This window comes from Pogona vitticeps, chromosome 2 (assembly GCF_051106095.1).
Source record: "Pogona vitticeps strain Pit_001003342236 chromosome 2, PviZW2.1, whole genome shotgun sequence".
NCBI classification, from domain to species: domain Eukaryota; kingdom Metazoa; phylum Chordata; class Lepidosauria; order Squamata; family Agamidae; genus Pogona; species Pogona vitticeps.
This window is the reverse complement of record NC_135784.1, coordinates 167,428,088-167,454,708: the sequence shown is the minus strand read 5'-3', so window position 1 is coordinate 167,454,708 and position 26,621 is coordinate 167,428,088. Positions and strand designations below refer to the sequence as shown.

General features: G+C 43.3%; 1 protein-coding gene and 1 long non-coding RNA gene across 6 annotated transcripts in view; one reads left to right on the top strand and one right to left on the bottom strand.

Moving 5' to 3' along the window:
- Nucleotides 1-9,149, bottom strand: part of LOC144586436 (uncharacterized) — a 51,488-nt gene extending 42,339 nt beyond the window's left edge. The window contains exon 1 of the long non-coding RNA XR_013541265.1: nucleotides 2,753-9,149. This is a non-coding gene — a long non-coding RNA (uncharacterized LOC144586436). The remainder of the gene's footprint in view (nucleotides 1-2,752) is intronic.
- ZNF385A (zinc finger protein 385A) overlaps nucleotides 1-26,621 on the top strand; it is a 165,560-nt gene that overhangs the window by 38,316 nt on the left and 100,623 nt on the right. Inside the window, exon 1 of one of the 5 annotated variants that reach the window (XM_072991136.2) lies at nucleotides 9,206-9,285. The exons of the other annotated variants lie outside the window; for them this stretch is intronic. The gene's annotated coding sequence lies outside the window, so the exon portion shown is untranslated. Of the gene's footprint in view, nucleotides 1-9,205; nucleotides 9,286-26,621 lie in introns of those variants that run through there. 5 annotated transcript variants of the gene reach the window in all.

Genomic DNA, 26,621 nt, shown 5'->3' with positions numbered 1-26,621 from the left:
TCAGGTCCTGGGCCTTGTATTAATGATTAAAGTGTGATTGTGAACACGCACAAAGCATCTTTCCCTTATTACTGGTAAGTTTACTTAATCAGCCTCTATTCAGAGAATGGTGCTCTAAGTGCTTATTTATATGCTTCGGGCAGACTCCTAATTGTACTCTGTGTGTGTGTTTGTGTGTGTGTGTGTCTGTGTCTGTGTCTGTGCGTGTGTCTCAGAGAGAGAGAGAGAGAGAAATTACAGTGGGCCCTGCTAATAGTCTGTGGTTCATGCTGATAACATTCCATAGTCCTACATCTCAGAAACTATACTACAACCATCTACTGATTACCTGCTGTGTGAACTCACTTTTGGTTTTCTCCTTTCTAGTTAGCATTGTTCAGTCACTGTACATGCTGTACTGTGTTAGGCTGCAGATGAAGGGCCAGTGAGAAATTACAGAGAGTCCCACCCTGTTTGACCTGCTGCATTCACAAAAACCTCTTGATAAGCTGATGTTTGTTTTGTTTAAGCCTCCAGTCATAAAAACAGGCTTAATTATTCTATACTGTAAAGAAAACATGACATGACATCTTGTTATCTTGATAACTGCCAATATCCTGAATAATCTTTTTTTAAACCCCTTTGACATCTTTGTTGTAGTTGATCAAAGAAATGATGGTCTTATTGCTCCCTATGGTAGAAATAATTAGCCTGGCCAGTGTTTCTGCCTTTAACAAGAATCAGCTTTATTTGCAAAAGGGGGGTAGCGAAAGCCTGGAGATGGAATGATTTTACATGCTGGTGTTTGCCCATTAAGCTGATCTCCAAGGCTGAGGTGATTAAAAATATGGCAGCTGTATTCTTGTTCTCATCACACTGCCTCCTCTGTGGACTTAGGAGTCTAAGTCTAAGTCTAACTCTGCTTGCAGTAGAGCAGTGGTTCCCAACCTTTGGGTCCTCAGGTGTTCTTGGACTAAAACTCCCATAAGCCTTTGCCACTAGCTGTGCTGACCAGGATTTCTGGGAGTTGTAGTCTAAGAACACATCTGGGGACCTAAGGCTGGGAACCACTGCAATAGAGGATGGGGATCCTGCAGTTTGTTTTAAGGAGGAGATTTGAGCAGATGCCATTTGCATGACAGCCCTACACCTCCTGAATTTCTTTCTGCCCAGGCTTTTAAAGTTACAAGAGCCCTGTCTAGCTTTGCATCCAAGTAAAAAAGCTTTGGCATTGGCAGTGAATTACCCCTGCACAGGCTTGGATCACTGCACTCCATTTTAGAAATCAAGCACTGTGCTTCTTGTATTGGATAATATATTTAACATAAAAGGTTAATTCAGCTTTGGTCCCAAAAGAGCCATAAATGGGTCAGTGACAGTTATTTTTTCATGAACTGGGGACAATGACTCGGGGAGTCCCTCTCTCCCTCTCCACACTAGGATTCAGCATACCCAATTAAATTGATTGGCAGTGGATCTTACAAAGTATTTCTTCACATATAATGCATAATTAACATGGAACCTTCTGCTACAGAAATGTGGCATGGGTCACTAATCTGTACTTAGATGCCCATTTTCTTTTAAAACCAAGCTCATCAGAGATTGCTGTGTTCAGTTTCAGAGCCATAAGAGGGGAACAGAACCTCTGTATTCAGAGGCAGTCTACCTCTCAACACAAGTTGCTGGAAAACAGCAGGCAAGGGCTCTTGCATTTGCACTTACTCATGGGCCTCCCAAAGGAATCTGGCTGACTTCTGTTGGAAACAGACTGCGAGACTGGATGTACTTTTTGTTTCATCCAGCAGGATTCCTCGTATGTTTTGTACAGGCATTGGGATTCCTTGGAGATGCCTAGGGTGGTTGCATGAAAAAGTGTCAAGGGCTGCTATATCTTTAATAATTATATAGAAGAGAGAATTTCAATGGATTCGAGCTTGCATGACCAGCAATACCTACTAACATTTCAGGCAGCTATTAAAGGTACTGCGACCTCTTTCTCATTCAGCTTCTCTAGGGATGCCTGCTACCCTAATTATGAAGTCCCTTTCATAACTTTTCAAAAAGGTACAACAAAGCAATTTCACATAAATGGTGCAATTACACAGTATTGCATTTGACTGGATACAGATTGTGTTGTCAAATGAGAGTTTTCCCTCTCTTTGGGACAGTTTTTTGGAAATGGGGCTGTCAGCCTATTACTGAACACACACCCCGCGGCAACACACACATACAAATAGGTCTCCTGGCCACTTAAAGACTGATTTTTATTTAGCATAAAATGCATGTGGTGAAGGACTTGCAGTCCATGAAGGTGTGTGTCTAAGGCAGTGGTTCCCAACCTTTTCCAAGTTGCGACCCCCTTTTATAATAGCCAAGTAACCTGTGACACCCCCCATATTTGCATAAAAAGCCATTTTTAATGGAGTCATCCCTTCACAGAAAGTAGAGGCTTCTTTCTCCCTCAAATGGCCTGTTTCTCATACATACACATGCATACTAACTTTAATACTGTATCTGGCTCCGAGAGGTCAAGGAAGAATTTATTCAACAAGGGCTAAAACACATATAAGGCAACCCATGATCCCCCCCCCCGAAAATGCCTTGTGACCCCTTTGGGGGTCCTGACCCCCAGGTTGGGAAACACTGGTCTAAGGGGATGGGATCCAGATCAGGGATGGAGGACCCTGTGCCATTTCCCAATGGATTACTCAGTAAAACTGCTATTTATTCCAGTTACAAAAACATGCAGGTCCAGTACATTCATTTTTCATACCTTGTTTCGTCTTAAAACTTTTCCCTTCCAACGTTGTTGGGCTAGAACTTCTGTGATTCCCTCATCACTAGGTGTGCTGGATAAGACTGATGAGATTGGCAGTCCAACCGCATTTAAAGCGCCATATACATATGTTCCTCCACGTCTTGCCTACGTCTTGTTTTTCCTCTATGAGTAAGTAAGATGGGGAGGTCTGGAAAGAGGCTAACATTGTGTTAAACAGACAACAGAGGGTTTGGAACTCTGGTCAGTAACCCAAGTTTTCACCAGTCATATTTTGGATTGAAAAAAATGTAAAAATGGAGGCAAGGGCCATCAGTAATTGACGCCACCCATCCTCTGGTGGTAATGGAGTCTGAATCAAGGGATTCTGGATTTGCTCCTTCCCGGTACACATAAGAACGTGTACTTGAAACAGCTCCCGACTTCTTGGCAAATTATTTATTTATTTATTTATTTACGTATTTGATTTATACCCCACCCATCTGGCCTAAAAGGCCACTCTAAGCGGCTTCCAGCCGCCTAGATAACTATCTTCCCTACCCATGTCTGTTACTGCATGTGTTTTGTCCTGTCTGTTCTTGTATGGTTGTAACCCTGAATAATCTGTACAGCATAAAAGCAGTTGTAGGTGTATGTATTGAGTTACCAAGTAGGGCTTTGGGTGGGAATGCGGTTTAAGGGTCTCTTCCTCAGCATGCTGTTCCCTTAATCCACATACCTGTACTACACAGAGCTTGCATGCCAAGGGAGTTTCTAAGCTGTGCCACAAATTGCTGACATGCAGAGCAGGAAGGGATGAACACAACAATTAAGAGCCTTTCGAATTAGACAGCAAACTGTGGAGCCCTGCCAGGGCAAGCACTTTTAGCACCAGCCATTTCAAATCGGGCCTTTAAAAAAAATGGCTTTAGGTTTATGCTATACAATGGAAATTCCACAGAGAGTTAAATGAAGTCTGGGGACATGTTATTTGTAAATGGTAGGAAAAGAGAGGAGATGCGTTTACACCTTGGTCTAGTTTGGAAGGGCCTCTTGCTTCAGTAGGAGCAGGGCAGAGAAACAGAGAGAAACATTTGACGAATGATGACGTTGTCATTTGGAGCTCAGGCCTGGAATCCCCACAGCCACAAGCAGAGAGTCCTGTCTGTTCACAGCAATGATGCACAAATCTTTCTTTCTCTCTTTCTGAACTGCTTTTCCACCTGGCTCCATGACAGAAGCACACCAGCAGCAGCCAAACAATCCATCTTTGTTCTGTCATAATTATGCTTGTGGCGATTCTTAGAACGTGATTGGTTTTTTTCCCCTTAGTTTGAGAATCTTCAATAGCCAACTTTAGACAGGGGCTTATCTTGGCTCCAAAGACTGAAATGTGTGCATGTGGAAAGCTGAGAGAGAGAGAGAGAGAGAGAGTATAATTTTAAAAGGCCCTGTGACTAAAGAGAGCCCTCAAAGAGATCTGAGGGCCAATTGGGGCTATGCCTTTTTGGCGGCAGCAATTACCGGCAAGGAGCCATCTTGTATGCAAGCCATACAGTTTGCTGTCAAGGACAGGAGTGGAGAGTTATGCTGATTTTGTGGAATAAGATGTCACCCCCAAGGTGCAGGCTCTAATGTCGTTGCTGCTGATGTGTGAAAGAGAGAGATCTCTCAGCCTCCGCAGTGGTCAAGAGGTCACCTTGCATTTATCGTTTTTCTCCCCATTGCAACTTCAGACTACCTTGCCCTTTTGTAGCCTTTGTGGGTTTTTTTTTTCCATGTCCAGCATGTGTTTGTCACTTTGGGATCTCTTCCCATTGATGCTGAAGCAGGAGTAGCCATGGTGCAGAAGCCGAATGGCAGAGCATAGTGCTGCAGCCAAGCAAGTGCTGCAAAAACACCCCCAGGACTGAGCTTTAGATCAGGCCCAAAGGTGGAATGCTGGACCATGGTTGAATATTTGTTTAAAATATTCTTAGCCTGCCTTTCTCCTTGAAAAAGATCTGAGGAAGATTACATCCTTGGAAAGACAATATTTAAAAGCTAAAAAAGGTAAGTATGCAAATATAAAAAATAATTAAATGTTATATTTAAAATGATCAATAAAACCAAAACTGAAAACACACTTAAAAGCAACAAGGCACAACAATCCATTTAAAAATCCACTTGGTCAACTAGTCATTTAAAGTAAAGCTTGGCTGAAGAGAAAGGTCTTTGCCTGCTTGCAGAAGGACAGCAAAGATGGGACCAGCCTGGCCTTCCCATGGGAGGGAGTTCCTGAGTCTGGGAGCAGCAACGGAGAAGGCCCTCTCCTGTGTCCCCATCAGATGCACCTGTGACTTCTCTGGAGTTGAGATGGTCACTTTGCCAGTTGCTGGCCATTGCTCAAGGGCTACAAATCCAAATGGGTCAGGGCCTAAAGAGACACAGAGGAACTTAGTGGATTTTTTTTTCTATTAGATTTATCATTTTATTTTTAAAAATTCTATATGTAATTTAATGATTACTTAAAATGAAAGATTACGTTTAGTTAATGTAATTATGGAAGACTTTGAAATCAACTTGGAGAACTATAGACCTAATAGCAACTGGCTGTTTAAAAGGCTTACTAAACCTGTTTAAATAACAAAAGAATAAACCAGCGGGAAACAGGCTGGTAATTAAAGGTTTCCTCTTCAAGTCATATTAAACTTGTTCTTTTAGTCAAGGCTTAACATTTAGTAAACAATGGTCTCATTAAACCAAGCAGCTAATTTATCAGTTTGTCACTGAATTTTTAACTGCAAATTTCATCCCAGTAATAACAATGTAGAGATGCACTGGTGGCTTCAAAAAAGGTTCCAAGGAGCCAAACCAAAGTAGTGAGGATTTAGTTGTAGAGCTACCTAAGACAGGCCTCACCCGAGGTGATGTCCCAACAAAGCTAAAGCAGATTCTGAGGGTAACAACCAAGCCCTTCCCTTCTTGAGCTTTAACGGAGCTACAAAGATGCACCTGTGCTTGAGGGTATTCAATAGATCTCAACAGATCTCTAGTCCTATGATTTTTCTAGAAGCTAGGTTACATCCCGTGTTGATTTTGTATCTTTCCTATAAGACTAGCCATCATCTTTGATGCTGCAGGTTGCGATGCAGAGTCTGGATCTACAGTGTGGTGTGGGTTCTTGTCTGAGATGCTCCAGCTCAGAGATGGGAATTCATAGAATCATAGAATACTGAAGTTGGAAGGGGCTGCAAGGCCATTAAGTCCAATTAAGACCCCTGCTTGATGCAGGAATACAAATTAAAGGATATCTGCCAGGTAATAAGTTTCTCTTGAATGCCTCCAGTGTTGGAGTACTCTCCACCTCTCAAGGTCATTGGTTCCACTATCTTGCTACTCTGACAGTTAGAATGTTTTTCCTGATATTCAATCGAATTCTGGAATCCTGTAACTTGAGTTCATTGTTGCATCTCTTGCACCTTGGGTTCTTAGAGTTCTTCTGGTGTTTTGTTTTGTTTTTACTAAAGTTCCCAAAATCCCCCATCTTTGGGAGCCATAGTAGACATCATTTCCCAGCTCATCTCTGGCCAAGATGCCTGAAACCCCAAGGATGCTAGGATTCTGACTCCAAGCTGAGATTCCTTCTTCTACCTCTACAAATTAACTGCTTATTTTCACATCTGCTTTTTTAAAAAGTTGAAGAAGGCCCTTTGATCCTCATTAAGTTCCTTGCTATAGTTTTGTGAAGCAGGGCATATTAATTCCCATTTCACAGACCAGGAATTGAGGCCAAGGGCTTGTGGGGGAGAAAGAGCTACTTATTTGGAATTAAAAGAGTGAGCTCATGGGGTAGCGGTATAAGAAACTGAGTCTACATGTAATTCTGCAGTCACTGAAATACAGTACTTGTGACAAAACTTTCAGGTGGTCTATTAGGAGAGAAGAGGAAGCCCAAAAATAACTTCTAATGAGATCAACTAAAATGTTATCAGTGTGCAAGCTTTCAAGAATTCTTCTTGGGGCCTGACAGTGAAGTAAAACAGAAAGTGAAAGGAAAATGCTTCACGGCATGATTCTGAGGTACAGTATTTTCATCATATTGTAGAATAATGACACACTTGCCAACCCACTTTTTAATTTTAATTTTAGCTGTACTTGGTCATTCATTAATACTGTAAATAAATAAACGAGAGGCCTACAGATTTCCTGTTCCTGTTTTAAAGTTGAATTTGACTAAATAGGAGGAGAACTGTGTATGTGTGGCTATGTGCAGGCTTCCCATAAGGTGAGGTGGTCATCCTGGATAATTTGATCCTCTTACCCACTAGTTTTTTCTCGTTAAAGTTTGGAAAAGTTCCTTTTTTGGACCGTAACTCCCAGAATGGTTCAAGGCCACACTATGGAGGTGGATATGACATATCTTTTGTAAAAGTAACTTTCCACACACTAGATCCTGTCAAGTGCTTGTCTTGTCCAACCTTTTTTTTTTTTTTTTAAACAATTTGCACTCTTGGGTGGCTCCTGTTCAGAAGTTTGTGCAAAAGGATTTTTTTTAATGTATTGTGCCTCATGTTAATTAAGCAGAGGGGCTGCTGTCTTGTGGGTTTTCAGTGTCAGGCACCAACGTGTCTAGAGCCCTGCCTATTCATACCAAAGCCCAGGGTTGTTTGTTCTGCATGATCACGCTGTACAAGCATCAGAATTAGGATTCGACACAGAATTCAGCATACTAATAACATTGTATTTCACAGGACAAAGTAAAAGCTGGAAGGGAAGAGAAATGAACGGGCCAAAGCATGGACGTCTGCATGAAAATTGATGCCAAAAATAGTGGGATGTGATGGAACAGACATCAGAACAATATTTTATACATCAAAGTCACTAAATAATACTTCCATTATCCCTTTATTGCTCAAAATCCCACTGGAACCAGGGTAGATTTGATTTAAATCAAATAGATTTAAATCATGATTCAAATCATTTTTTAAAAGTCATTGATTGTTGCCCACCCTAATTGGAACAGAACACACTGACCTGTAGCGGCAGCTTCCAAGTAGGATATCTGAACCAAATTCACAATACATATGTGATGAGATGGATGCCGCAAGCCACAAACCATTCGCAAGAACATTCCAGAACCTGTTTGGGGCACAAAAATTGATATTTGGGGGTGGGGGGAACAGCCTGAAATAGCAACGTCTGAGTAGGTCTCCCCAAGGAAATCCACCCGTCCTATCCAGATAGAGGGGACTGATGCAATCCTGCCCCTAAAGGCTCTGGAAAACTTGTTCCAGGCAGAAAATGAATACAGCGAAAAACAGCCTATGTTGCCTGTGGAATTCTGGCAGTTGTAGTGCAGTTCTTCTCTGACCTCGTGATCTTATAACATCTTAACAGAAAATATTTTGCTTTTCTCCTCCTGTTACCCATCTGCTTTCCTCAGTGGCTTTTTCATTTTTGCCTGTAGAACGTGGCTTCACTCACGACTGGCATCCAACTGATGGTGTTGCTCTTCAAGTGCCTCCTGTAGTACAGTTCACCTCCCTCTCGGTGTCATATAAGCAGAAGGATGGGTGGGTACAGAAGATGGCTTTCTCATTTCATTCCTTCTAGACCTCTGTGACTCAGTTTGCAGTATATATTTCTTTCTTATCCTCTCACTGATCTCTCCCTCTACAGACTGCTGCCATTATCTTCCCTTCCTTTCCTTTCTTGTTCTCTCCCCCCCCCCCCCCATTGCTTTAGTATAGTGATTATGGCCAGGACTCTGTAGAAACCTGGCCAGCTGCCTTATTCCCTGTGACCTTCACATCTTTTTTTAAGTTGCGGTTTAGTAATTTGAGCATCTCTTGGTCCTGGCTGTTTCCTGTGCTGCATGAAGAGCAAGTGAGTGCAATGGGGCAGACCCTGTCATATGGTCTGCTGTGTCTTGTTCTGTCTCTGCAGAAAATAACTGATCTTGGAAAGCGCCCCATGGAGATGTAGGGTGCAGACAGGGAGTGTGTAGAGGAAGCATAGGGGGCACTGACAACCTCTAGCACTGTGGAACAAAGAATGGCAGCACCTAAAGCTCTAGATAGATTGAGCAGCCTAGGCTGTCTTGGGAGTTAGGCTGAGCCACGAGTTTGGCTCCTATTTCTTTGTCCCAATCAACAGACTTGCTTCATATGTGTTCCACACTCACTTCTTCCCATTTTGTCTCCAATTTCCCCATAGATCACGACCAATAGAATAAATGTAGAGTGTCTTTGTGTGCTCCTGCAAATTCAGGGAACAAAACCTCCTGTTCTGCTATTTGGAGTGTGTCCTAAAATTGCTGTTTCTTTCTTTACCCCAAGGGGTGGGGATTGGTTGGTTGGAAAGAAACCTTAACCTACATTTTCTTCTTACTGAGGCAGTTTCCTTGCTGTCCCCCACTCAGAGAGGAGTGGCCTGGGTTATACCCCTCCCTGGTCAGCAGCACCTGCTTTGCTGCAAACAAAGGGCCTTTGTCTTACCTGCTTTCCCTCCTCCCTTTGTGACCGCGCTATGACCTGACCAATGGTGGCAAGGAATACATCTCCTCCAAGGTTTGCCTTTGGTCCCAGTACTGGGAGTGGGAAGAGGAGGAGCGGTGCACTCTGTCTCTGTAGAGTGAGGAGGGTTGGGGGAAAGAGACGAGATTTCATTCCTTACCTTGGCAACCCTGCCCTTCTGGTACTTTGCATCCTGCCCTTTCTGCAGTGTTATGGGAGGTTGGGTGTTAATCTCAAAGGTATGGCAGGGGGAGAGCCTTTCATAAGGGGTTGTATGTGTGACAAGCTGCACAATATTGTCTCTGTGTGAGGTGTGGGCAGGTGTGCGCCTCTTGTTGCTATTTTGTGAATTACAAATGAATTGTGTGACTGAGCATTTCTGACAGTGGAAATTGTATGTTCCTCTGTGGTGGAGCAGCATGTCAGGGCCTGCTCACAGCACAGGAGGGCAATGCTTGCCCCACAGTACTTCTTGCATGCTGTGGGCATGCATCAGCTTTAGGAGCGTGTGGGAGAATGTGATTGTTTATGCACTTCTGTGGCAGCTTGTGCAGTGCAGGTCATCTGTGCGCACCACACATCATATTCATTTATTAGGCAAGAGGATGTAGGTGCTTCAGTTTGCCTGTTCACCAACATGCTTGTAGGCCTGAGAAGATTATATGTATTTTTTTTTGGGGGGGGGGAGGGAGAGCAGAGAGACCAAGAGCAAGTGACCACTGTGAAGGCAGCTTCTCTGGTTTGAGACCTAACCCCCTATCTCAGCTTTTTATAAGCCTCACAGAATCAGGACTTGCTAAACACTCCCGGCTTCCCGTCCACCCCTCCCCCAAGCCGAGGGACAGACTCAATTATACTTGGATTTCATTTCATCTACAGCTGTTCATGCTTAGACCTGTCGAAGGAGAACAGTTCTCAGAGGTGGCACGATTGGGGCGGGAGAATGAACAGTCAGTGGGAGGGAAGGATGGGAGAAGCCCCAGAGGCATACTGTTAGACCTGGGGTGGTGAATGAGGTGGTGTGAGTCTCCACTCTGTCATAGGCTCCGGCCTACGCATGTGTCAGCAAAGTGCCGTGTGAAGGAGCTGGTGGAGTCCTGTGGGGGGGGGGAAGGATGGGCTGAACTGCTTCAAATGGAATGTGGGTGGGAAGTGGGGCCAGAATCACGTTTTTGATGTGCCCCTTCTGAAGAACAAACTTCACTTGACACACACATCCAAACGCCTACTTCCCTGCAAGTAAAAAAAAAGAAAAAAATTTCCAAACTCATGTATCTTTCTCTGTGATGCAATAGATCCAGTGCTTCGTTTTTGCTTGCAGCGAATTTCTGAAAGAGTCGCTGTGGCAGGGAAAGCAACAAGATTCCTGTGTACTTCCTTTAAGGGAGCACTCATAAAGGAAACTCTCGCACCTGGAGTCTCAGTGAGTACAGCCCTTTCTGTCCCATGGTTAAATCAGGCCTGCAGGAGCCCTGGCAGTATTGGCATTGGGGCTTGGACTACTGAAAAGACCCTCCTCCTAGTCTTCCTGACATAGATTTCTTCCTGAAATAGATTTCTGGCAGGAGGTTATCAGCCTTGAGTCTTCTTTCAAAGCAGAAGCCAATTTGAACAAGTATTTGGGGGAATTGGTTCACAGAACACTGTTTTACCTTGACAGAGTGATCATATATCCTTGATTGTTTTTTCACTAATTTTGGTTATGAGTGGCTTTAATTTTGCCAAAGTATTGCATAGGTTATAAAGGAAGAGTCCTAGATAGAAGGCTGAAATCGATCGGGACAGGACAGATCTTAGTTGTTAGGAACACTACCTTATTTGTCATCCTGGCTTGGAAATACTGTATTAATTTAATTTGTTTATATTAAGCCCATTATTTTCAAGTTAAATAGGAAGCCAAGCAAATGGATGCACCTACAGAGTTATATTTTCAAAATGAGAATTTTAATGCTGATGCATTACTTTTAATTTATTACTTCCTTAAGACTAGATATTGGTTACCAACATGTGATTTTAACACCAACATGTTCAATCAACAGGTTGTTTCTAAGATCTGAGCTGCCAGTCCACCCCTATCCCTCAGCTTTCTGACAAGCTTCTTCACAGACAACCTGAGGGTCGTATCCTTAGCTGCCTGATATCAGTAATACAATTTTTCCAGTTTTTCTAGCTAGCCTTCCATATTCTTGAGTCATAGCTATGGCTGGATTGCAACTACCATTGTTCATGGTTACAGATGATTATGATTGAGTGTTATGATGGCTATGGTCTAGCAACCTATGGGAGCGCACGCTTGGGAGGGGGGAAGCTGCTAGTTGATGCCATACGCCAGCATGGCAGCAGTGATAGTTCTTTTCAAAAACCAGTAATCCCCGGGGACAAATCTGTTTAGCCCAGTACATCGGCCAGTCTTGGGCCAACAGTTAGGAGCTGTTTCTTCCTGTTCTGTGAGAAATGACTTGCTTTTCAAATGCATCCTTTAATTTCAAGGATCTGTCCCTTGTCATTCCAACTCATCACAGGTGTGTAGCTTGTAAGGAAAGTTCTTCATTCTACATGGTATTCTAAACATGTTACAGGTTGGTTATTTTTAATTTTTGACCCAACACTCCCTTCCCCCCCCAATAGTCATAGGACAAGAAGTATCTTCGTGTCTGCCCTTAAACATGATTGTGTGCTGGGGTGCCTGAAGAGTTGGTTAGACCACAAGGTCAGCTGCTAATGAGCCTGTGCATCAATCTTCATGTGATGGACTCTTGCCATGGGGAAAGAACCCAGGAGTCCTAGCTCTCAGAGGGCTGCTCTGTGCTGTCTGCTTTGCTTTGCGTTGCTGGATGATCTTTGGATACATGGCAGTTGGGGGGGGCGGATTGGAAATTTTTTTCTATCTGCATCTCCCTCCTTCACTCTGCTTGCTCACCATCTATAGTCCTCTTTGGAGTCCGGGAGATGCCAAATCATTTCTGGGTGTTGATCTTGCTTTCCATTCTCCCACAAGACCACCCCTAATCCAGGCCCCCTCCCTCCCTCTGCTGCTTGCTTGCCCCACTTTTGAGCGTCTTTAATTGGCTGTGCTTTCTGGAGCCCAGTTATGAGTGGCTAGGGAAGGGAGGACAGTTTCATGGCGGTGAGGGGGAAGGGTGGTTTGAGTTTTTGTGGGGGTGGCAGGGGAGAAGAGGAAGCTAAACAGAAACTGGGAGTCTTCATGTCTGGGCTGTTTCCAGCGTAGTCCCTTTTACATAATCACACCGCGCTTTCCAGAATATGCTAGCAAGCATGCAGACAAGGAAAGCCACCAGGCAAAAAAGCCACTGGGGTGCCTTGAGCCAGGTAGAGTCCCCTCCCCCAAGTCCGAAGCCAGACATTAGCTGAGACGATTGTTCGATTTTTCATGCTGTCATGCCTGTCTCGTCCACTTTGTTTCTTGACCTTCTGGGATGTCTTTTTCCCTCCTACCCATGTGGCTCAGCTGGCTCAACATTTTGCTCCTATCCCCCTCTCTAGCTTTGCTACCCCTCCACCAGCTTAGAGAATACTTCCATTGACTGCATAGGTCACAGACGTAGCATACAGATGGCTTTAGCCCAAGGAAGAACCATTGGTGGAAGTGGAAGAAGGGAAGGGGCTCCGTTGTAAAATATTTCTCTCCTGTCCTCCCCCAGTCCCTGTTGTTTGTGGGCTTGCTTTATTCTCTGTGGGGTTTTCATAATCTCCTGATGGTCTTTGACACTGAAATTGCTGTGAGTGGTGGCGGTCACTCTTGTTGCCTGCCCCGGTCACATCCCTCCTATCTGACCAGAGGTTTGGAGGAGATGCCATTCCGTGAATTTGTGAGGAAATGAATCAAATTTACTTCCGATCAAATTCAGTTCTGCTCGGATTCAAAAGGTGCCCCCCTTTCCCCTTCGGCTTTATTAAAGTAAACATCAATAAGTGAGGAGATCCACTGAGGAGTCTTGCATTGCTCGGAGATCAGTCTTGAACTTGTGGGTGGGGGGACAAAGAGGTTGGTTCTTTGCTGCCTGTTAGGAATTGTTATGAAGTTGTTTGGAAGGGATGTTTCCCGACATCTTACAATTGGCTCAATCTTGCAGAAGGAGTAGAAGCAAGAAGAACACCAAGAAATTGTGTCAAGACTATTCTATCCTCAAGACTGGGCTGAGCTTTCTGTTTTGTGTTTGCTATGTACAAAGAGATGGACAAGAATTTAGTTGGGTGTGAAATTCCCATTGAAAGCATCCACTGTACTGTATATCTCCTATGACCTGTTGTGGGGCAAAATGCTTGTGCAGAGAAATAGGCTGCATATAAAGCCATAATGCAAATGAGAACATCTAAAATTATATACCGGTGAAAAACAAGCAGAAATATGCTTTACTTCATGGGGTGGGGAAGAGATTTACAGCATTTCTTCTAAAATGACTTTGAGATAGAGAGAGAAAAGAACAGACAATATTTCACATACAACCTGATACTAATCATCTATGACATGTGGATGCAGCTGAGAGCTGGAAAAATATACTGAAAGTGAGCTTGAGATATATATATATATTTTACATTCCTGCCTATGGAACTGCACTTCCAAGACTGGTGTGAACCAGAGGACCTTTTTGATTGTTCTTACTACTGCGTTTGAACCCTTTTCCCTTCATTGGTTATTTGGGACATGCAAGGAGAAGTTTTCATTAGTTTTCCCTTCTGAAAATAAACCTGGATATGGCTGGTGGTTGATGCAAGGATGCAAGAGCAGGGTGAGCAAGTATCAGTCCCCAAAGCAGTTATTTTTGGACGGGAGGTCGTAGAATCCCTCGTCTTTGGCTGTGGACAGAGGCCACCGATGCCCATCTTCAGTCTAAGAAGTGAGTGGTGGGAGAAAGCAGACTGGGGAGAAACTGTAGTGTTTGGCTGTGCTTGTGGGTTTATCTGAGCAGGCTGAGCTGAGAATGTTTCTACACATCTCTCTCAAAAGGTTTCTGCTGTCTTGCATGGACTGGGATCTAATTTAGCATGTATAGTTTACTTTCATTCAACAAATGAAATTAGAAAAAGCATACAATGTTGTGTGCTGTACAAATATCTCAGACAGTTTTCCCCTAGCTGATAGTAAATGTTTTAATGTTGGGTAAATGAAGAAGCAAAATCACTGAAGAACACTTGCTGGAAATTAACAGGGCCGCTGAAACGCTAGGTTAGAACACTCGCGTCTTTTCCTAAGTCAGGCGTCTCCAGGTTGGTGACTTTCAGATGTTTAGACTACAATTCGGAACATTCATGGAAGAAAGAGGGAGGGCGTGCTGGCTATCATTGATGAGAACCGGAGTCCAGGTTGGGGAAGGCAAACAGCTCTTACCGCTTTCCTTCTGTTTTTATTTCTTTTTCTCCCCCTCTGATACATATCCTATGGCCCTTGGACCTTATCACCTAAATGTTCTGTTGAAACAAATTAAAAGCTTCACCTGGATTTCTGGGGAGTGATAGGTGGAATACTTGAAAGTATTTACAAACAGGATGGTGCGATAGTATCTGGTTCCTTGCCAGAGCAATCTAGGAGGTGTTTGTGCCCATGGTGGAGAGTCCTTGCCTTGGCTATGGTAGAAGTTGTGGGAGGGGGACCTTACATATCCCACCCCCACCTCCTTTTACAGTAGTGTTTCTTTGTCTTCATTTTCTTCTTCTTCAATGGATTTCAGTATTCTGGCCCCAGGGCTGAAGTACTATTTATCCCTTTCTAGGGATAGTATGGGGAGCATGTGGGGCTTGGGTCCAGCAGATCCAAGGCCTTTCAAGAACCTTTCCCTTACTTGCCACTATACTGCAGGCGGCAATGTTGCTATCTAGAAAGTACCAAAGGGAGAGGGAGCCTTTTTTTCTCTGTATGAAGAGCTTCCAACTGCAACACTACCTCCTTGCATTAGAGCACAGAGTTGGTTCCCTATGTCATTTAACTTTTTCCAACTCAAAGGCACTAAATACGCCTGGCACCCTAATCTTGGCTTGCCAAAGGAGCTGGGAAAATTCATGCTAGGTGATGTATTCTCAGTTCAAATGTATGACGTGGAATAATGGACTTTAAATGCTGGCTTCTGTATATTAAAAAGGCGTGAGTATGGGTTTGTCACAGGATGCTAAGGATTTCTTGGATTGCAAGGGTTACAATAGAAGAAGTGCTAAAACAAATGAATAATGACTAAGAGGTCATAAAACACAAAATGCTGAAAGCTAAAGTACTCTGGCAGTATAATGAGAAATGAAAAGTATGGATGGTTCAGGCTGATCGCTGAAGGCAAAACAAATGAGAAAAGAAGTGCAGAAGGGAGCAGAACATATTGACTAAAGAACTTTGGAGATTGGTTTGCATGCAACACAGTGTAATTGTTTAAAGAGGCCATGTACACAGTCCAAAGAGACTGATAACCAAACTCTGGGAGGAGAGAAACAGTAAGAAGGAAGTGCAGTGTTAAATGCATAGATGGGTTTTTTTCCTAGGCATGGTCTTCCAGTAAATTATGGAGTTCCATAAAGGAAAGGAAATAGAGCATCTCTAATGGTCCCATGTGGGGGTGGGGAGCACATTGAGTTGTATATGTTGTTTTTCTTTAGATTTGTTGTTTATTTATGTTGTTAAATAAAGTTAGTTTTAAAACATTAAGAAGTTTGAAGCTACCCAGTTGGTTATAGTATTGTATATATTTTTTGCATTACCGAATCATTTTACAAAACAATGCCGTTTTAGATTGTTTTTATTTTTTCCCTTAATCTTGTAAAAAATTGAGAAAATTTCTGCCACAGATGTTGCACTTGTGACTGTGTGGGAGGTTTAAAAAAAGAAAGGAAAAAGGAAAGTAGGGGAGTGCTATGCAAACTTTGTAGCTGATTTCTACAAATAAGAGAATTGAAGGTCAGCCTGGTCTTTACCTAGATGTCGTATGTACAGTAGGACACTGGTTCTTAACCTTAGGTTACTCAGGAGTTTTGGACTGCAACTCCCAGAAGCCTTCACCACCAGCTGTCCTGACTGGGGTTTCTGGGAGTTGCAGTTCAAAAGCATCTGAGTAACAAAGGTTAAGAACCACTGCAGTAGGACATCCATATCCATGGGGTCACTATCTGCTGATTCACATACCTGCTGACCGAAAATTACAAATTAAAAAAACCCAGAAATACCTATTTATATGTATTTCACTGTGTATTTACCAGACCTGGCCACTAGAGGGAGGCAGATACCATACAATGTGTAGCGTTGGCTACTTACACATTTTTCAGCATCGGGGCGGGGCTTGGAACTGATACCCCATGGATACCGCAGTCCTACTGTGCTGAATGAAAGCCATTTTTCACAAGCTCAGGTGTACTTTCTTGCCTGTCACTTTATGTGTTCTGGTGTTGGGAAACCTTTGACCAGTGTGATAGGCTTGGTAGACATATGTTCAACCCTGTACTTACTGCAGGCAATGCTCTGGCCAGAAATCACAATGATTAAAAACTGAAAGTAAAGAGATGTGTATCTTTTTTTTTTTTTTTTTTTGTAGTGGGAAGGAGGTGAAGGATGTTTGGAGGCCTTCTGGTAGCAGCAAAATCCATTTTTGTTGGCCATTTTTAAAATTGCATAAGTGGGACGCTGTGGGAACCTAGGGCAGGGGTTCCACTTTGCCCTGTTCTTGATATACATGAATATCTCTTCCAGGGCTCATTTTCCAATGCAAAATAATGAAGCAACCTGTTTCAGACAACAGGGGGGTGTTGGAGAGCACAGGATCTCTGATAGTGCAGCAAGACATTCTAAAATAAGGGTAGGGAATATGTGAACCATCAGATATGGCTGATCTTCAACTGTTATCATCCTGCTATGTTGTCTAGAGACAGTGAAAGGTATAATCCAACAATATCTGGAGGCCACAGGTTCCCCTGTCCTGGTTTTGACGTGGGGGGTACTAATGTGATGAGTGTCTGTGGACTCTGACCTCTGTTTCAGGTGTCAAACTGTCTTGGCAGTATATGCATCACTTTATACCATGTAGCAGTATATGCATCAGCTTAAATACTAAGGCTTGAGCTGCACATTAGTTTGAATTCTATTCTGGACAGGAGACCACCGTGTAAAGGGGAAAGGTTGGAAAGATTGCCTAAAACTTCTAATGTTTTATTATTAGCTGTTACTTTAGCATTTTTAACCACATTAATATTAGTGTAGATTTTAGGGAAATGCATTAGTAACACACTAATTAACAAATAATTATATGTTGACAGGTTAATTTTAGCTTATGGCAGTCCTTCCAGGTTTTTCTGGGTGGTTTATCAGTCCCTCCTTTGGATGGCACTCTGGGACCTTGCAGTTTATTCAAGGCAGCACAGGTGGCAGGCAGGGCCTGCCGCTCCATCGGCTACGCCCACTCCGGTGGTCTCAGCAGACACTTCTCCTTTGAGACACGATGGGGCTTTGAACTCCTGGACCCTGGCTGTGCACCCAGGCTCTCCAACCCACCGAACTCCATCGGCTTTACATCAAGAAATTATTGAAGTATTGTTTGTTTAATTCTTTTTTCAAAATTGGAAAAGGACAATGCTCTGCCAAACATATATTCGGAAACAGTTTTAGAAAGGATAAGTAAAAAAGCAGATAGCATGGTCTAGTGGCAAGAAGGCTGGAGTTGGACTCCACAGAAAAGGGTTCAGATCCTGCCTTGGTCATGAAACTCCCTGGGTGATCTTGAACTTGTTGAAGAAAAGGGGAGAAATAAATGTAATAAATAAATCCAATGACAACATATTACCATCAGCATTAAACTATTTGGGGAAAGGATATAATTGCTCTAAAATAATAATGGTGTTACCCTTTTAATGCATTACTTCAAAGCTTTAATCATGGACTTATCTGGGGCCCTTTAAAACTTAAGACTGGCTCAGTTGGTCGCTTGTGACTGTAGCTGTTTTCTACTAGGCAAACATTTCTAACTGGGTTGCTTTGAATGTGCTTTCTGGTTCCATGGTTTTGATCTTATTGCAGCATTAATATAAATAAATAAATAAATAAATAAATAAATAAATAAATAAATAAATAAACAAACAAACAAACAAACAAACAAACAAATAAATAAATAAATAAATAAATTCGTATCCATCATTTTGGGTACCATACTGTCTTCACCACCTGCAAACCAGGGTTGGCTCTGTCTTTCAAGCATGTGAAGGTCTTTGCCTGTCTGTTCAAATAACAACACCACATTGGATGCTAATAAAAAAATGATGGTGTGGTAGGGGAAAGGCAGGACTGGCAGAAGACATTTTGCTGCTTGGAGCAAATTACAAGGTGGTGCCCCTCCCACCACACAGAAGCTGACAGGACTGGTAATTGGGAAACAAACAAGAAGAACTGGACATCTTAGTTCAGGAGGGTAAATATGACCTGATAGGAACTGCTGAAACTTGGTGAGATGACTCCCATGACTAGAATACAGCAACTGAAGGATATAAATTATTCAAAAAGAACAGGAAAGATTAGAAAGAGAGGTGGAGTTGCAATACATGTTAAAAATACACATTTCTGCACAGAAATACAGGAGGAGCAGATTGGCTGTTCCATTGAGAGCACCTAGATCAATGTATTTGGGGTGAAAAATAGAACATGATAATTGGAGTCTACTACCGACCACCCAATCAAGGAGAGGATGTGGATGAAACTTTTGAAAAACAAATTGCAAGCTTTTCAAAGAGACATGATGTAATAGTGATGGGAGATTTCAGTTATCCTGATATCTGTTGGAAGGCAAAATCTGAAAAGTATGGCCCTTCCAAGAAATTCCTGGCTTGTGTGGCTGATAATTGTCTTCTACAATAAGTGGAGAAAGAAACTAGAAGGCTTGCTATCCTTGACTTGATTTTAACCAGTAGAGAAAACTTGGTGGAGGAAGTGGCAGGAAGGAGAACTCTGGGCGAAAAGTGACCATGTTCTATGTACTAGAACTCTTAATTTCAAAGGAAACCAAAGCAGAGGGTAGCCACACATATGCTGGATTTTTAAAAAGCAGGAGTGCTCAATTCCTATTTTAGTCCGTTTTTGTCCAAAGGACAGACTGTGACCCTCCACACAAATGTGAAGTGCAAGTGGACGGAATGGGATTGCAACTGGAGATTGATAAACATATAGTCAAGGAACAGCTTGCCACCTTGAACGAATTCACATCTCCAGGGCCAGATGAAGAGTCTTTAAGGAACTGGCTGAAGAACTCTCAGAACAATTGTCCATCATTTTATTGAAATCATGGGAAATGGATGAAGTACCAGATGATTGATGGAGGGCTAATGTTGTCCCTATCTTCAGAAAGCACAAAAAGGAGGAACCTGGGAACGATAGACCAGTCAACCTGACATCAATCCCAGGTAAAATTTTAGAACGCATTATAAAACAGTCACTACACAAGTGCCTAGAAAACAATGCGAATCCTGCCAGACTAATCTGATTTCATTTTTTTAATCCGGTAACCTCCCTGATAGACAGAGGCAATACTGTAGACATAGTATATCTTGACTTCAGCAAAGCTTTTGACAAAGTGCCCCATGATATTCTGATTAGCAAGTTAATTAGGTGTGGGCTGGATGCAATAACTGTCAGACGGATACACAGTTGGCTACAGAATAATACCCAGAGGGTGATGAGTAATGGCTCCTTCTCGGGCTGGGTGGAAGTAAGAAGAAATTGGGCATGTTTAGCCTTGAGAAAAGAAGACTGAGGGGTGATATGATAGCACTTTTCAAATATTTGAAAGGCTGTCACACAGAGGAGTGGCAGGATCTGTTCTCGATCATCCCAGAGCTCAGGACACGCAACAATGGGCTCAAGTTAAAGGAAGCCAAATTTCGCTTGAATATCAGGAAAAACCTCCTAACGGTTAGAGCAGTACGACAGTGGAACCAGTTATCTTGGGAGTTGGTGAGTGTTCCAACACTGGAGGCATTCAAGAAAAACTTAGATACTCATCTAGCAGATGTGTTTTGATTATATTCCTGCATTGAGCAAGAGGCTGGACTTGATGGCTTTGTAGGCTGCTTCCAACTTCACTTTTCTATGATTCTATGATTCTAAGTAACAAGTGGGGTACCCCAGGGCTCTGTCCTGGGCCCAGTGTTCTTCAACATTTTTATTAATGACTTGGATCAGGGGTTGCAGGGAATGCTAATCAAATCTGCAGATGAAACAAAATTAGGTGGAATAGCTAACACTCTGGAAGAGAGAAACAAAATTAAAAATGATCTAGATAGGCTTTAGCACTGAGCTGAAAACAACAGAATGAAATTCAGTAGGAATAAATGCAAAGTACTGCACCTTGAAAAAGAAACCAAACACACAGTTATAAGATGGGGGATACCTGGCTCAGCAATGCTACAAGCGAGAAGGATCTTGGAATTGTCATACATCACAGGTTGAATATGAGCCAACAGTATGATGTGGTTACAAGAAACAAACAAACAAAAGTAACAAATGCTGTTTTAGGCTTCGTTAATAGAAGTATAGTCTCCAAATTCCGGGAGGTACTCATTTCCCTCTATTCATCACTGGTTAGGTCTCATCTTGAGTACTGTGTCTAGTTCTGGACACCACACTTCAAGAAGGATGCTAACAAACTGGAACAAGTTCAGAGGAGGGCAACAAAGAAATAGAAATAGACATTGTAGGCCCTTTAATTAGGTCAGCAGGAGGACATACCCACATTTTAGTTATAATAGATTACGCCACTAGGTATCCAGAAGCTATTCCTTTAAGGTCCACTACTGCCAAGGTTTTGGCTAGAGAATTGATGCAGGTGTTCTCACGACCGAGTTTTCCTAAAGAAGTTTTAACTGACCAAGGTCCAATTTCATGAGCCAGACCTTTAAAGAATTATGGCAATTGTTAGAGGTTAAACCTGTCTATACCACGGTGTATCATCCACAAACCAATGGGCTAGTGGAAAGGTTTAATAATACATTGAAAGAGATGCTGAGAAAGTTAGTGTTAGAGAAACCTTGTAGATGGCACCTATTGATAGCCCCTTTGATGTTCGTGATTAGAGAAGTGCCCCAAGCGTCTTCCGGATTCTCACCTTTTGAAATGATGTATGGATGGAATCCCAGAGGGATGTTAGATTTGGTGAAGGAAAAGTGGGAGAACAGGAAGGACGAGGCTCAGATAGTAGTACAACAAGTGATTGAAATGTGAAATCACTTGAATAAAGTGGCAGAAATGACTAGAGCACAACTAAAAAAGTACAACAAGGACAAAAGAGGTGATATGACTTAAAGGTGCGACACCACAAGGAGTGTTCAGCTCCAGTATGACTGCGAAGGGGAGAGGATGCGGTTTTGAGCCCATGGGACTGAAGTCAATGAGGTCCATAACATTTTATCATTGCCTGTTCGAAAATGGAGATGGATGGAAGGGAAAGAGAGATGGACAACCAGTCTGTTTTGAATACGGCGTGGAGGGCCATTTGCGAGGTGAGTGCCCAGGGACAGATTGTTCTTGGGTAAGGCAGAACCAGACAACTATGCAGGTCCAAGGCTTTGAACGGAATGGTTGGGAGGTGATAGTGTGGGTGAATGGGGAAAAGAAAAGGGCGTTGGTGGATAAAGGGTGTGGTAAGACTCTTGTGCAGTCTAAAGGGAATGATATTAGAAGAAAGTTTCTCTGTAAAATACATCCATGGAGATTTAAAGTCCTATGGTATGGCCTGGGCCGATATAGAAATAGAAGGGGAATTTAGAAAGTTAAAGGTAGGAGTTGTGCCAGGATTAACAAGAGATATGTTATTAGGACATGATTGGGTGAGGGCTCACAAATTGTTAATACTGAAAGAAGCCTTGCAAGGAGAATGTGAGGAACAAAGAAATGAAAATGAATTTTTAGAGGACACCTTGCGAGAACAAACTCACTTATGGCAACAAGATGATCCTACTTTACAAGAAGCCCTGGGAGAGGCTCAAGAGGAAGGAACAATTGTAAAAGGCAACTCTGGTTTTGAAATGCAAGAGAGTTTATTATATCATGTAGATAAAGAGGGTAACAGACAGTTGGTGGTTCCCCAAAAATGGAAAAAGACAGTATTACGGTTAGCTCATGATATACCCATGGCTGGACATTTGTCAACTCACAAGATGATACCAAGAATAGGACAACGGTTTTGGTGGCCCAATGTAAATAAGGAGGTGGAAGAATATTGCAAGATGTGTAAGGAATGTCAAGTGACATAGATTAAACCACGACCTGGAGTGCCTTTAATACCTATGTCATTGGTAGATCGCCCATAAGGCTAGGTTACCAGTCCCCACAAGGGGACTAGTAATCTAGCCTTATGAGGAAAAACTGAAAGAACTTGCCGTGTTTAGCCAAGACAGAGAAAAGAAGACTGAGAGGAGATAGCACTTTTAAAATACTTGAAAGGCTGTCAAACACAGTAGGGGTAGGATCTGCTCTCAGTCATCTCAGAGTGCAGGACACACAGTGAGTTCAGGTTACAGGAAGTCAGATTTCGGTTGAGTATCAGGAAAAATGTCCTGACTGTTAGATCAGTATGACAATGGAACTAATTACCTTGAGAGGTGGTGAGTGCTCGAACACTGGAGGCATTCAAGAGAGATTTAGACAACCACCTGGCAGATCTTCTTTTATTTGTACTCCTGCATTGAGCAGGGGATTGGGCTCGATGGCCTTATAGGCCTCTTCCAACTTCATGATACTATGATTCTAATTGCATACATTCCCTAGAACAACACCTGAAGGCAGCAGATCTGTTTATGGGAATAGAACAGGACATATGTGATGCGTGTGGCTTTGACTGCCAAAAGATGGGAATAGCCAGAGGGCTCAGAAGGAACACCCCAAGGGATGTTATTGCTACCCCTCATCCTCCAGCATCTGCTGCATGGAGTCATTGATTTGCGCCTGGCATTCCCATGAGCTGACTACCTGAAGCAATAGATTTAGGAGTCCCATGTAGGTTGGAATAGTGGGGCACAGGGGCAGACCTTGTCTATTTTACATGAACTGTAGCCGCATGAGATAAGTCCTCTGGGGATTGTGGTGCCTTCTATGTGGATGGACAGAAAAATGCTGTTCCAGAGAGGTATCAGAATTGCTGAGAGCCCCTTCTGTCTCCCACCCCAGGATCTAAGGAACAACCAGCTTCCCATTCTTCCGTGTGGGCTTTCGGGGGTGGGGGAGAGGATGAGCATTACATTTCTTTTCAAAAATAAACAAACCTAAAACCTCCAGGTGGCTAGCTGGCTGCTGGCATTTTTCCAGTCCCCCCGATCATTGTTCCAAAGCATCGTGCCTTTTCTTCTTTACTATACACAAACCCAAACACATGCACACCCTGCTGTCAACACCCACACAAATTGCAGTGCCATCTTTTATTGATGTTCTGCGTGGCCTCGTTAGGGGAAAAACATGCTTGCATTAACACAGCAGATGGTTGGATTTTCTTTCCTTTCCTTTTTTGTTGTTGTTGTTGTTGCTCCCATTGGTAGATATGGTGAATATAATCTCAAAGCCCTTCCCCTTCTTCCAGGGAAATCCCCCTTTTGGCTAACCTGGAGAGAGGTGGGAAGGAGCCCCCAGTTCTCCCTTGAATCATCAGTTTCTCTAGCTGCTTCTTACTTGCATTTGCTGTAGAGATTTGTCTGCGTGTGACTGTGATGTTCAGACTGCAACTCGCTCAATTGCTTATCATTGATCCAGTAAAGTTGTAGATCAAAACATCTGGAAGGCTCAGTGCTACCTGCCCTTCGACTCAGCTTCTTGTTTTAGAGTGGTTATACTTTGCTCCATTATACCTTTTGCAGGACTGAAAATGGCAGTCCTAAAGGGGGTTTCAGGGTTATTGGAATAATTTAAGGAGTGGCTTTATTGATGCCCCCCCTCCTGTGAATTTCCATGGCCAAGCATGGATTTGAACCCAGTTTTCTGAGCCCAGTGCTTTATCCATTACTTCACATAGTTTCTCAGAAGTGTTGACACAAAACCTATATATTAATATCCAGATGCCACCAAAAGAGTGAGAGGAAAGCATTATAGTACTTAAATGCAAAATGCCCCTTGCAAGGCAGTCTTAAAAACATGTTTACGAGGAATTGAGACCCACTGGACTTTCTTCTGAATAAAAACTTTAGAGAATCCGTCTGTTTGCTTCTAAGTGAAAGAGGCACTGGGGTTCACGTCTGCCTGGACATTATGCTGCATAAAAGCAGATGTTCACATACATATTTTAGTCTTAATGGCACCACAAGAACTTTGCAAACACAGGAGCAGATGATACGAGAACTTTGTGTTGTTGTTGTTTTATGTGCTGAAACAGACTTTAAGGTTAGGGATTCCAGATCCTTCCTGCTGGAGGCAGCAGAAGAATACAGAACCCTGGCAGGTGCTATTCTATCCCCCCCGCTCCACCTGTGCAAGTGCACTTTGGGACTCGGAAGGGCCAGATTTAGCTCCTCCTCGGTCTTTTGGAAAGCTCCTCTACTAGCTCCCCTTTTGGACCCTTGCCACTCTACTGTTGGGCAGAAGTGGACGTTAAGCTCCTTTAAGCCCTTGCACCATCCTCGCCCTCCCGAGGAACTGTGCCAGTGACAGGATAGGCCTGGGCAAGGGCACAGAGAGAGAGAGCTTTCAGACGGGCAGATGGTTCTGCTGGGATTTTTTCTTTTTCTTTTTGCTTGTTTGTTCTCTCCCGGGACTAGAGGGCGTATGAAGAAACTGGAACAGGTAGTGGACACAACAAATGTACCTGTTTGAAAGAGGCACGCAGGCCTTGTTTTTACTTGAGAACCACTTGGGCTCGGACAGCTGGTGAGGCTGATTGCCGGACTTTGTGACTATGGCGGGAACTTGGGGGTGGTGTTTGTGGAAGGAAGGCAATCTGTGCAAGAAGAGGAGAGCCCCATATTTCTCACCAGAACTCACCCTGCCATGGTGGAAGCTGTAAGGGTAGATATTAAAATGGCAAGGAAATAATCTAGGGCCATACAAAGCCTTTGGGGAATCCTTGAAAGGACCCACTGACTGTAATATTGATAGCTGCTGGGAGTGGAGTGTGTCTTCTGTCCTCTCTCTCTGCCTTTAGTCACAGCTGGGGCAGACCACCGATGCCCACACCACCCTCACTGTCCTTTTTTACGTGTGGCTTGGCTAAGGGATGTGAGGCATTTCATTGGTTAGGGATAACCAAATGGGGTACTGATGCAAAGAACAGTGGGCATTGTTCCTCCTTCATGCAGCCATCCCTACAGCATGGATGGGGAGCTTGTAGCCTTTCTCTACCACCACCATCCAAGATGTTGCTGGAATAGTCTCCCCATCTGTAGCTGCCAGCTGTAGCTGATGGGTCCTGGAATCCAGCACTGTCTCAGGGACCAAAGATTTTCCTGTTGTGGATTGCCTCTGCAGGTGGATATCACTGATGGCCTCAGAAGAGGCTAGTCTCTTAGGAGAAACAGAAGAAATTGCATTTGGTTTGGGGGCAGAAACTAGGGAGGAGCAATGGGGACCTGCCTTGTGCCCTCGTGGCAAGGAAAATCCTGGACATATTGTTTTATGTTCTCCTTCACGTTATGATTAGATGTTGTTTTCCATTGCAGCAGGTTTTCATAAACAGCGTTCATCAAAAGATCTCTGTGTGTAATGCTACTTCCCCATATTCAAAACACCATCTTTACTCTGCAGTGAGTGAGGACAGGAAACTTTTAGTCCTCACATTGACTGGCTTTTAAGATGGGATGAAATAATGCAATGAGGTCATCATAAAGCCAGTCAGAGTGAGGAGAGGAGGCCTTCCATGTAAGCAGCGTGGAGAGGGAAAGGGCACTGCCAACTACCAGGACATCTGGGAGGGCCACCCCTGCTCTTATTTGGCGTGCGCAGCATGCAGCAGTCGTGGGAAAGGAGAGTAGGAGGTGGTGCTGTGTCACCTTTCGCACCCACCCACTCCCTGGATCTGGTCTCATTGCTGTGAAAAACATCCCCAGAGCACTTTCTCTTGGACCTATCCGAAGCCTTCTAGGTGACTTAAAAACTCAATTCTAAATAAAATATCTGCAATATCAGTCAGGGCTGAACGCTGTTGCCATTACCACCTTGGTGAAGATGGTGCCACTGCAGTGGAAGCAACAACCTCCCCTGCTCCTGGGGGGTTCAGTTTTCTTGAAGGCAAACCTAGGTTACAGAGTGAAGTCCCTTTTCAGTTTATGCCCTCATGTGGAGACTGATGAGTTATGTCCCCCCAGTGCTGCAGAGTTTACAAGCTGATTTCCAGCTGAGCTGCATGTCTTGGGGAATCTCTTTCTGTTTGGTGCTGATCCGCCTGGTATGTGGCTTGTAAATATTATGGGTTCCGCATAAGAGTTGCTGCTCTGTGGACATG